Here is a 13,206-nt window from a genome sequence, read left to right as displayed (position 1 = left end):
CCTCCCGAGTCGGGCGCCGAGATGCAGGTCTCACGAGCAAAGCGGGCCGGCCCGCAGTCTGGGTGAACTATACCTGAACTTAGCTAACTGGAAACAGACCAAACATATAGTCTGCGTCAGGATAAAAACATCCCTCTGGAGAACTGGTCCTTAGGCTTTCTGCGGAGAGGATGTGGGCTCAGAGGAGTCTTAAATGAAATGCTTGAATCAGCATGGGTCTGACTTGTTGATGTCATACGCCAAAACTCAAACGCTTTTCTCCTGGTTTTGACCTTTGCTTCAGTTGCTTTGGTCCAGGACATATGGAGGCCACATTATGTGCATATTTGTGGCTTGTTTTGTTCCATAATAATTCTTAGATGTCTGCACGGAGCTTCTCTGTGATTGCATGACTGCATATGTCACAATATGATGTGCACAAGTGGAAAAACCAGAAACAAGATGGTGTTTCAATTGTAAAATGGTGAAAATGAAGAAAAATAACAAGCTGGCCTACAAGCTAAAGCTAAAACTAGTGGCACCCGAATAATGGTAATGGTAATGGTTATATTTCTTTTGAACATGCATCAGATTACAATTGAATGCATCACATAATCAGTTCACAGTTCCACATGTCCAAAAGGAGTAGGAAGAAGCAAAGCTTATTAAATCCTACCCCTCCATCTGGTACTTTTACAATCAGTAACTGTTACATTTGTTCACTTCCTGCTTTCCATAATAGTTTAAGTTTTTTTTTGTTTGTTTGTTTTTTTAAATAATGTACCTCGTATCGAAGTACAAGGTGATATGAGCATCCAATGACATAATGGGTACCATAGTAAGTGTCAATATAGTGATATATATAGCACATCATGACTGGTTCAAGACTCTTCATCCTTGTATTTAGCAAACATCAACTGCTTGTATTGTTTCTTGAATTGGCTCATCGTTGTGCATTGTTTGAGGTCCTTACTCAATCCATTCCATAGTTTGATTCCACATACTGAAATGCTATGGCTTTTTAACGTAGTCCTAGCATATAAGTGTTTCAAATGTAGTTCTTCCCTGAGATCATATTTCTCCTCTCTTGTAGAGAAGTATTGGATGACATTTTTAGATAATTGGTTGTTTTTAGCCTTATGCATTATTTTAGCTGTTTGAAGATGAACTATATCAGCAAGTTGAAGTATTTGTGATTTTAGAAATAAGGAGTTAGTATGTTCTCTGTAGGCGGCATTATGAATTATCCTTACTGGCCTTTTTTGCAGTACATTTAGCGAGTGAAGATTGCTTTTATAGTTATTAGCCCATATTTCCACACAGTTAATGGTACCCATTATGTATTATGTACTGATGTACGAGGTACATTATTTAAAAAAAAACAAAAAAACAAAAACAAAAAAAAACCTTAAACTGTATTATGGAAAGCAGGAAGTGAACAAATGTAACAGTTACTGATTGTAAAAGTACCAGATGGAGGGGTAGGATTTCATAAACTTTGCTTCTTCCTACTCCTTTTGGACATGTGGAACTGTGAACTGATTCTGTGATGCATTCAATTGTAATCTGATGCATGTTCAACTGAAATAAAACCATTACCATTACCATAAAACAGCTTTCCCTCTTTGGTTGGACCTGAGAGAGGGTTCTTGCTTTGTCCTAGTTCATCCCAAAGGCGTTCAGTGGATGTGTTCTTCCGCCCCAAAATCATCCAAACATACTTTCACGGTCCTTGCTTTGTGCACTGGGATCAAATCCCTAAATTGTTCCTACAAAGTTGGAAGCATACATAGTGGTTGTCCTTCAGCTTCTCCCATCAGGGGTCACTCACATGATTTGTTTGGATTAGTTTTTACACCAGATGCCTTTCCTGACATGACCCTCCAGGGCACGAGACAAACCCACAGCACCAGTACAAGGAGCATAGAACTGTCCGAAATATAATGTATAGTATAAGATTACTGCATGAAGTCATGGTTGTAGTACAGGCCCTCGTGAGTTTTGTTCTTATGGTTAACTATTGTGTCCTGTTGGAGGTACTGTTTCATTTAAAGTGCTTTTTATGGGCAAAAACCAACCTCTGAAAGGAACATCTCCACTTGGGCAAGAGCAGGTTTCATGTAACAGAATAACCCCAAAGGCCCGCCCACTTCTCTGCCACTGCTCCGCTGCCGGGCTTGGATGAGCCAGACTGGACTGAGATTGAACTGAGTCGAGGAATTCCAACATCTGGCTTGTATCTGCAGCTTACGGTCATTTGGATGCCGTTGATGATTTCCAGTAGATCCACAAAGGCTGGATTGTTCTGGGCTCGGGCCTCGTCTGCCTTGGACTTGGAGGGAGTGGAGCTCTGGCGCCTGACTGCCACAGCTGGGCCTGTCCGTCAAATCTTTCAGATGACACACAATCCTGCAGAAGAGGGAGAGGTATCATCACGCCAACACAGCAGCTAAAAGAGAGGAAATTCCACCTTTGACGCACACTTTTTTTGATTAAATTAGCTGTGTCTTATGAAGTCATGACACTTTTGAAAATTTAAACATTTCATTTTTTAAACTCTTTCGTCCCCTTCCCCCCCTCAGCAAAGTCCCAAACTCCACGGTAAGGGTTCAACACCAGGTCAAGCTCTGGGTTTGACAATGGGCCAAGCCGTCTTCAATGGGAATAAAGCAGACAGCTTTCCCACAAAGAGCTCAGTCACTCAGAGGGGAATCTGGCTTAGTGGCCTCTCCTATTTAAAAGCACACTGACTTGAATTACAGAAAATCTCTCTCCGGGCTGCGTTGCAAGCGTGCTGTTGACGTTGCGTTGTGTTGCTGCTGGTGGGCTGCTATCGCTCGGTTACATCTCCCCCCCGGCCCGCCACTCCTCCGCCTGTGTATTTACATTGAACATGTCTCCTCTATATAAACTTTGCTTGCACGAGTGTGAAAACAAGGTGCCCGCTTATGTGCGTGTGGAAGCATAGTGCTACAAAAACACTTAAATATGTGTTTGTGGCGTGTACACAATCACTCACACACACACACACGCGTAGTTTCTAGGTGTTTTTGAGTGTGTGTGTGTGCTCCATGGCAGAGGGACATGGATCTTGCACGCCGAATGTGTGAACTCTGGCTGAACCCCTGGGTGTACTGTTTCAGGCACGCTCTGACAAACTCGCCCCAATGACCCGGCTCGCGACTGCACAGTTCATGGGGAGGTCCTCTACCCATGAACAGCAACCCCCCCCCCCACACACCACCCCCCATTCCCCTCCACCTTCCCTTATACACCCTGCCTCTCCCCTCAACTTCTCTCAACCTCTCCCTTCATGCTGTTTTCTTCACCGTCCCCCCCCCCCCTTTTGCTTTCTCCTCCTTCGCTCTCTATTTCTATCACACTCTTGTCAACAAGACACTCTGTCTGCTGGCATGGGGACGGGACAGGCCGGGCCGGGCCTTCAGAGCCGCCAGCGGGGAGACAAAGCGTCTTTAAATTCCAGACGTCCCTAACATGCTTATCAGGCGCTTGGAAATTACTTGCCCCAATGTTGTTTTCCTTCTCACTCTTTCAGAAAAAAAAACAAAGGTAATTAAGATATAATCTTCTGGATTTAAAGGAAATAAAACAATGCTGACTAAAAGCAAAGAGCCCCCAAAAAATGTATGGCGTTATTGGTTGTGAGATAGATTGTTTTTTTTAACCTCAATTCATTAGTTTATTAATGCAACAGCAGTTACTTTGCTCCCAAGCGCCACCTAATCTCGTTCAAATTCAAGTCATAATGAATAAATAAATAAATACAAATACACAGTGCAAAACCTGCTCCAGATATGCTGATATTTTGGTTGCAGGGTTAGAAATGTCACCATTATATGTGCCAAATATTCATTCATTCATTCATTTTCTACCGCTTTTCCTCACAAGGGTCGCGGGGGATGCTGGAGCCTATCCCAGCTGTTTTCAGGCGAGAGGCGGGGTACACCCTGGACTGGTCGCCAGCCAATCACAGGGCACATATAGACAAACAACCATTCACACTCACATTCATACCTATGGACAATTTGGAGTCACCAATTAAACAGGAGTACCCGGAGAAAACCCACGCATGCAAACTCCACACAGAGATAACCGAGGGTGGAATTGAACAAAGGTTTTCAAAACCTCCAGCCAAAGTGTGGATTTGTGGAAAAATCAGATGATGCGTTTGGGTATGGATGCCAATCACCGGAGTTTTACGTTTCCCAGCGTCACTACCTGCGACCTGTTTACATCAGAAACAACATGGATGCCCTCAGAACTGTGTTGATTGTAGCTATATTTTTCAAGCACGTTCTGATTGCTTGTATGTGCAAGCCCAAATATTGCTTCACTTCACAAGAGCAGAGGCGGAGAAACAGGTCGACCATCTTCGCTCATATAACGATTTCACGTCCGAGGCGTCCTCCTCGTAGCAGACTGACGCCCACTTGTTTGGCACGATTCCCAATCGACATTTTTTTTGCATCATGTTGAATTTGTATTCTAAAACAACATTTAGGGCTGCATGACGGTCGTGTGGTTAGCGCACAGACCTCACAGCTAGGACACCAGGGTTCAATTCCACCCTCGGGCATCTCAGTGTGGAGTTTGCATGTTCTCCCCGTGCATGTGTGGGTTTTCTTCGAGTACTCCGGTTTCCTCCCACATTCCAAAAACATGCTAGGTTAATTGCCGACTCCAAATTGTCCATAGGTATGAATGTGAGTGTGAATGGTTGTTTGAACTACTGCCACCTACAGGTTTGGCATGGTTATGACTGCTGTTCCGAATGGATTTGTACAGTTACATGTTGATGCAATTTAATTTAAATACAAGGTTGTGTGGACACTATTTGTTTGTTAGCATACTAGTAGTATACCTGCTGGAGATGTGGTGAGTATTAAGCGTGACTCAGAAGCGTCTCCTATATCTTTTCTAGACCTAATCCTTTGTCATGTTTTGATGTTTCATTTTATTTTTTTATCATATGCCCATAAAAGCTTTGGACAATCATACTTTAATGCGTATTCCAATTTATTATTCTCGCCTTGCAGATGGAAGCTGCTCTGCCAGGATGAGTAAAAGTGATCTTAATGAGTCTTTATAATTCAATTTCAAACAAATCCATTTGACTGCAGACTGATGTCCCCGCTAACAACGCCTCATGTGGGTTGGAGACTATAAACGTTTCGCTGTCGTGTCACACAAGGGCTGATCACCCCACCAGTCATGTCATTAACTCCCTGCCAAACCCTTACTCAGGCTTACTCTTGACATTATGGGAGGGACCACTTAACCACTCAAAGCCCCCATGCTGGGCTGCCTGTGCAAACTGCCTGATTAGTTGGCCACCCCTGTCTTGCTGTTTGCTCTGTGAATGTCCGGTGATAGATGGTCTCGTTTGTCTTTTTTTGGGGGGTAGGGGGGGTTCTTTTTTCTTTTTTTGTCATTTTGTTTACCTTTCAGCGCTGTTAGCACAACCACCTGCATGGTTGCTGCCATAGAAAGGATCGACCATATGTCAGTTGTTATGGATGCTTGGAGAAAATCACATTCTCATTTTAAGCCGCATTTCCACTAAGTGTTATGGTTTGGAATACTATGGATCCTATGGAATACCGATGGCTTTCAGAGTGTCCAATGTTATTTCCTTTTTTATTAGATGTGTAGATTTATTTATTTAAGAAATATATGCAAATATGCAAGCCGGAACAGGGGTATGAAGTGTAACAACTAATGTCAAATGTCGCTGTCTGACATGACATGTTTTACACATTACAACAGAAGCTGACATTGTCATGCATCTAATTATGAGATTGTGGGAAGTGATGCCACTCAGCGACACAGTTTTGGCAATATCCTTCTTTAGTGGGTTCTGTGCAAAAGGTATAGGCGAATAAATGTTTTTTTAAAAACACAGTACCAGCACCACTAGGCAGTAGCCTAAAATAGCTTTGTCTTGATGACGTGCATTGTTTGCTAGCTCATATTAGTTCATTTTCTCATGTGCCAATGCAGGGCTGCACGGCGGTCGAGTGGTTAGCACGCAGACCTCACAGGTAGGAGACAAGGGTTCAATTCTGCTATCAGTAATATTGTATGTTTTTTGTTAGGGCTTAAGCATAAAAAATAGCCTTGTCTTGATGACATGCATTGTTTGCTAGCTCATATTAATTCATTTTCTCATGTTCCAATGCGGGGCTGCACGGCTTAGCGCGCAGACCTTCAATACCAGGTTCAATTCCACCCTCGGCCATCTCTGTGTAGAGTTTGCGTGTTCTCCCTGTGCATGCGTGGGTTTTCTCCGAGTATTCCTCCCACATTCCAAAAACATGCTAGGTTAATTAGCGACTCCAAATTGTCCATAGGTATGAATGTGAGTGTGAATGGTTGTTTGTCTATATGTGCCCTGTGATTGGCTGGCCACCACGCCTCTGGCCCAAAGACAGCTGGGATAGGCTCCAGCACCCCCGCGACCCTTGTGAGGATAAGCATCAGAAAATGAATGAATGAATGTTCCAATGCACAGAAAAGGGAAAGAAATATGTCTTCATATTTCACATAAGCATTGTGAATGATGGGTAGAATTCCAAAAAAGGACAGTTCCCCTTTAAACGATCAAAATTCCACGATGAAAGCTCAATACGCTTCCAATCCACTATTGTAGGACCTCTGAGACATTTTTAAAATTGGTAAAAATACTTATTGTTATGGGACCTTTAAGTAACTAGTTTGACATAAAAGCAGCGACACGTGGAACTCGCCATTGAACTCAAGGTGAAGGGTACACTCCACAGTGCTGTAAACCAATGTCGCAGTGTAAAAGCCACACCATAATACGTACCGTATCTAAGTGGACCATCAAGTGTACTTCCATGGAAAGCAACATGATCTTTTACAAAGACTCGGACGTAGAAAACAGAACTTTGAATATTTCAAGGAAATATTTATTGACGGAAGTGGCTCTCCTCAACCTCAGATTGACCTGCACTTACCTACAACTCCCACCCTCCACCACCACCACCACACTCCCCACACACTCAACAGAACTCCTGCTGGAAATGGGTTTGTGTTACAGGGCCCCTGGGGGGGCTGGCAGCAGGGGCTGGAGGCCGTCAAGAGCAGGCCCCTTCAGCCATGGACAGCTCCTCCGCTCTTGCAGAGTCAGCGAGGGAAAGACCTGAACTTGGAATGACCCCACCAAGCAAAGTCCCCGATGGGTTCATCCACAGGCCACAGCTCCGGTTCCCCTCACCCCTAAATTTTCCTTCTCTTTTTTTTTTTTTTTTTTTGGACCTGTTTTTACAACTCAACCAATACATTTTCCAGAACACAATAACCTCTGCTTCACCCCTCTGCCCAGTTCACTCAAGAAGAGGGAAGTCCTTTTTAAGCATCCGATGCCCTGTCCTCATTACACCTGCCATGCCACCCCGGGTTCAGAGCAAAATAAAGTTAGCCTACTTTATTGTGCTCTGATCACAGAAGAGGATGTTTTCTTCTTTATTACTTATAGCAGGTGTTCATAGGAAGGCATGAAATTCTACACATTTATCAAATCAGCGTAGATGAGCGGCAGTGTCATCAATATTTTTAAATATGATGTATTCCACGGGACATCTTCCTTATGTTCACCAATTCTGGAGTGAAAAGAAAGTTGGACCCAAAATGGGTACATTTGTTTTGGATTTTACAATAGAAAAAAGACTCATATTTTGATTGGCATATTTTCTTCATAACAAGCTGTTTGAATCATGTGTTTGATTTTAAGAAGTGTGTTAATTTATATACAGTATACAGTCGTGAACAAATCAGGGCACCTTGTGGTGTAACTTTTCTAGTCCTGATGTTGTGTATTTTTTATGAAATGTTTTGGAATGTCTCATAAACCTTTGACAAAAAGAAATACACTACTTTTGGAACATGATAAGCTCTGGAGTATGATATAGTAGAAAATAGGAATATGTTTCATCCCCTGTCAAGAAAATGCAGACAAATGTCACAAAACAAAAGTGATGCAGTAGCACCCTCTAATGGCTGCATCTTGTTATTACATATATCAGCATCCTAAGGCTAAATGTAGTTCTCAATTATGCTATTCGAAGAAAAAGACGAATGTTAAAAAGAGGTAGGAGGACTTTTAATAAATCTTTTACATCCAAGATGGCTGGAAGACATAAAGGAATGAAGGTGACATATGTATTTCCGTATAATGTTCGAATGTTTGCAGTTGACGATGGGGTTGTGACGTCATTCTGCCAAATCAAAACACTTTTTTGATTTCCCAACAGACATGGGAATAAACGAAAGCTGATTTCTCGTTTGTTCAAATGCTGTCTCGCGAGAAAAGGGCAGCCAGAAGCAATCAAACTGTGAACCATGGCGCCGCTATATGAATGATAATAAATGTGAAATGGAAACGTTCTGCTTCCTGATTGGCTCAGAGTGAACCCATGCGTTGTGTCTGCATCTTGATTGGCTAAAGGAAAACCTGCATCCTGTCAATCAATTCTCAATCAAACTCCTTCAACTCAACACCCAGAGAGACAAATTAGCTTAAAACCAACATTTTTGGTATTTTTTTATGGACGAGGAAGCCTAAGAAGGTAAACAAGAGATGAGAAGCAAATTTGATGGTAACTTATTGTTTTTAGTGTATTTTTATAGCTGATTTAATACATGGGTCAAAGCCGACCCGTTAGCATAAGAAATGATACCAGAAAGCTAACACAAGAGGAAGATTAACACAATATTATAACTAAATTTAAAGGATTTACAGAAAAGAGGAAAAAATATCCCCCTCCCTGGTGGCCGGAAATGTTTGGGCTTATTTGAGTACATGTATGTACTCTTGTCAAAGTAAATTGCTGGTTCCAGGCTAGGTACAATAACTTGCATTGGGTTGTCAAATTAACTTTCAGTGCACAATTTATTTGGTAGCTGTAGTAGCGTCTGATTTCCACTAGATGGCCATGTGTGACTCTTGTATTTTTTACCACAGAACAGCCAATCTTTTCAGAGTTGAGGTGGAGCAGTGTTTCCCAACTTTTATTGAGCCAAGGCATATGCATACTTTACATTACAAAAATATCACCACATAATTCTAATTAATGTGACAAAACAAAAAATAATAACCAACTGACAAAAATATCAATTGTAATTCAATAAATCTCTTCTTATAAAACAGTCAAAGGAAGCATTAAGGTGACACAGCATCTTTTATTTAGAAGGATTAATTCGGTTTATTTGCTTTCATTAGATTTAACAAGTACGACAATCCATCCCACAAATGAACCTGTCTCTTTTTTTGGCATGAAAGCTATCAAATGCTCTTGGCCTCCTCGATGCTTCCTTGTATAATCCAAGCAGATGTGTACTACCCTGTTAAAAGCCCCCTTCCACCGCTAGCAGACATGCAACCCCTCCCACATAGTCTAATCTCAGCCAGAGAGGACCATCTGCTCTGTTCCAGCCCTCTGACATCCACACAGCCACATCTGGACCCCCGCCTCCTTTTTTTTTTATCCCCTCTTTGTGGTCTGTCGTCTGGATGAGGGCTGTAAGGATTGGACTAGCCACCCATATGTTCGTCAAAACATGAAAAATGTACAAAAAAGTACAAATACTAATATTAAGTGTATTTTGTATTTAAAAATGAGGCAAGTGAACTCAGCTTTATTTCTAATCCCTGCGTTAAGCCATTGAGTGTTAAGATTGACATGGCAACCACACAAGTTGGAGCTAAACTTTACATCAACCATATTTGTTCGAATTCATCCAAAATGCGGCCTGTGATTGGCTGGCCACCAGTCCAGGGTGTACCCCACCTCTTGCCCAAAGTCAGCCGGGATAGGCTCCAGCATACCTGCGACCCTAGTGAGGATAAGCGGTAAAGAAAAATGAATGAATGAATAATTAAAGCAGTGATTCCCAAAGTGTGGGCCACGGCCTCCTGGTGGGCAGTGGTGGTAACTGCAGGTTCGCCATGAGAGGTCATTAAAAATATGATTGCAAATATTATTTTGATTGTAAAATATTTATTATTATTTATTTATAAGCCAAAGTAATAACCTTTTGAGTGTTACTGATACAATATTTTAGGAACCTTATACAGTTTATGATTGGAACTTAGCTCTCTGGTCATCATGCCAGTCTTGAATGTAGTTATGAAAAGTATGAGAATTAATTAGATTAAAAGTTTGGGCTTCATTTATCTCCGTGCTTTCATTTCAAACCTTAATAATAATAATAATAATAATAACAACATTATATATATAATATATATTATAAGATAAGATAAGATATGCCTTTATTTGTCCCTCAGTGGGGAAATTAGCAAATATTATATATATTATTATAACATATATGTATTATACGTTATAATAATAACATTATTGTTATTTTATTATTATTATATAATTTATATAAATTTAAATAAAATTATATATATTTATTATAATAATAATAACAATAACAACACTATATTATATAATATAATATATATTATATGTTATAATAATAACAGTAATATTATTATTATTATTATTATTAAGTGCTCTGAGAATGCAGCATTTCGTCTATGTACTGTTTATAGGACAAGGGTGGGCCGCGGACATTTTTTAGATTTTCAAGTGGGCCCTGAGTTGGTAAAGTTTTGGAACCCCTGAATTAAAGAATGGATTTTGTGATCCCATCATGAAAGCAAAATGTCTCCAATCCTGACTTCCTGTACAATCTCAACCTTCTAAACTCTAACTAGGACACACGATATTTATTTATAGCATCACACTAAAAATAAGGTGCTCTCTCTTTGAGTTATACATAGCCGCTTGCTTTTTTTTTTTTTTTTTTTTTTACTATTGAGCTGCCGCCCTTGTAAATCATGCTGAGATTTCATTTCCGAGCCGAGACCATTGATAAATCATGACGACTCAAGGCTGCATCATGCACAAAACTTATTGGCCTCACGTAAAAAAAAACAATAACTGTCAACTGATAAATCTTATCGAAATGACACTGTTATATTTTTTGCTGCCCGTTTGCTGCTTGGATTTCATCAACTGTGACATGACCTCAAGGGTTTAATGTCTTTTTCTACCAAATGCAATTCCAAACCCGTGTTCTGTTCAACATCACAGAAAGCGCTGTATTGACTTTAAACAATGGCACATGGCCCAAATGATATCAGCTAATGTTCTAGACACTTTTTAAGGCTTCAAACCTAAAAAAAAAAAAAAAAAAAACATACTTGGTGGGCTTTTGGTACGATTTGCTTAGATTTACGCTTAGATTTTTGTTCTGGGACCAAAACCGGCATTTTACAGAACCTATTCATAAAATCCGGAAACAATGACTAGTGTTTTTTCTGTGAACGTCAGGGAATTATATATTAAGATTACAAAAAAGGCTCTTTCCACAACAAGTCCTTTATTTATGTATCCTTCTAGGCACTTAAATGAAGTGCAAAACAGCAACAGGGAAGCCAAAATACTGTACATATTTTTGATGGATATGATTTTGAGGCTAATGGAGTCTGCCAACCTGCCAGCGTGTGTTTTGATGCAGTGGATGAGTGGAGTTTACCACAACCATGCACTGATGCTCTCACAGCTGCACATGCCGACGGTGTCCCACATTCACCTCTCATCCCACCCTGCATCCAATCGTGTTCTATCGGCCAAATATTCCAACTAGGCAGCCATGTAACATATTTATTCCTCGGTGGCGTTAGCTCGTCTCTCAGGTATACGAAGATGAGCACGGCTTGCGTTGATCCTGAGTGTCCTTGCGGTATTGAGGTCAAATATGGAGGGGATTTTCTCTCTTGGTGAACTCATGCGTGATCTAAATAGATGAGAGAGGGTGGTTGCATGAGATCTTAGCTGCAAAAGCATTGCACAGGCACGGATTAATAGCATGTTCGCCGCATGCATACTATGTCAATCTTATTCAAGCAAATGACTTCATAATAACAGCAGCCTCTTTCAGTCTGACAGATTTTTCCCATCTCAACGAAAACAGAATGCGGGGGACAAAGCCGAGCTTTTTCCACTTTTCCGACCTATAAATGTAGTAAGAATATTGTATTTTTGTGATAAATGATGACATAGTATCAGATAATGATACTATAATAATCATACTGAAATAAATTTGGGATGACACAAAACGCTTGGTTTGAAAAGGCGTGGTAATACCATTTCTTTGTGACATCACAGAGGGACAGACTTCCTTATATGGTTCATTAGTTAGGAAGCACTTTGGGTATATGACCAATCACTGCGAAGTGAGTATGCTCATAGGCGGGCTGTTAAACTATTTTTTTTATAACTAACAAAAGGAAATACAGCTGGAATAGGTGCAGAATCTGCGAAAGTTTTCTGTGCGGGTTATTGTGTGTAGCTGCTCTATAGGAGATCACAACTCAGTACAAAGGGCCGAAAAATGAGCATAATAGTTCCTCTTTAAAGGAAAATTGCACTTAATAATTTATCCATCAGGGCTGCACGTCAGGCGAGTGGTTAGCACGCAGACCTCACAGCTAGGAGACCCGAGTTCAATCCCACCCTCGGCCATCTCTGTGTGGAGTTTGCATGTTCTCCCCGTGTATGTGTGGTTTTTCCGGTTTCCTCCCACATTCCAAAAACATGCTAGGTTAATTGGTGACTCCAAATTTTTTTCATTTTATTTTATTTTATTTTATTTTATTTTATTTTATTTTATTTTATTTTATTTTATTTTATTTTATTTTATTTTATTTTATTTTATTTTATTTTATTTTATTTGTTTATATGTGCCCTGTGGCACATATAGACATTGATTGACATTGATTGTGATACATGGAGAACATAGTGCTGATATTGATCTAGCTGTGTCACTATGACAGAAAAGTCGTTCCTTTGTATCCTCGCTTCTATAATAGCAATTTTCATAATTGCAGGGTAATTGTCACCGTCTGACAAGTATTCTATTTGATCCACCAAATGCTAGTGTGGTGTGTGAAAAGCATTGTTATAACAAGATCCACCCATCCATTTTTCTATGTCCTCATCTTGGGTGAGATGGAACCAATCCCAGCTGACTTTGGGGAAACCCAAAGTCATGAATGTGAGTGTGAATGGTTGTTTGTCTATATGTGCCTTGTGATTGGCTGGCGACCAGTCCAGAGTGTACCCCGCCTCTCGCTCAAGGTCAGCTGTGATAGACTCCAGCAAACCCCTAATTGAG

The sequence above is a fragment of the Doryrhamphus excisus genome, linkage group LG18, assembly GCF_037039965.1.
Source record: "Doryrhamphus excisus strain RoL-2023G ecotype Guam linkage group LG18, RoL_Dexc_Guam_v1.1, whole genome shotgun sequence".
Lineage (NCBI taxonomy): Eukaryota > Metazoa > Chordata > Actinopteri > Syngnathiformes > Syngnathidae > Doryrhamphus > Doryrhamphus excisus.
The sequence above is the reverse complement of the archived record's forward strand: the minus strand, read 5'-3'. Positions refer to the sequence as shown.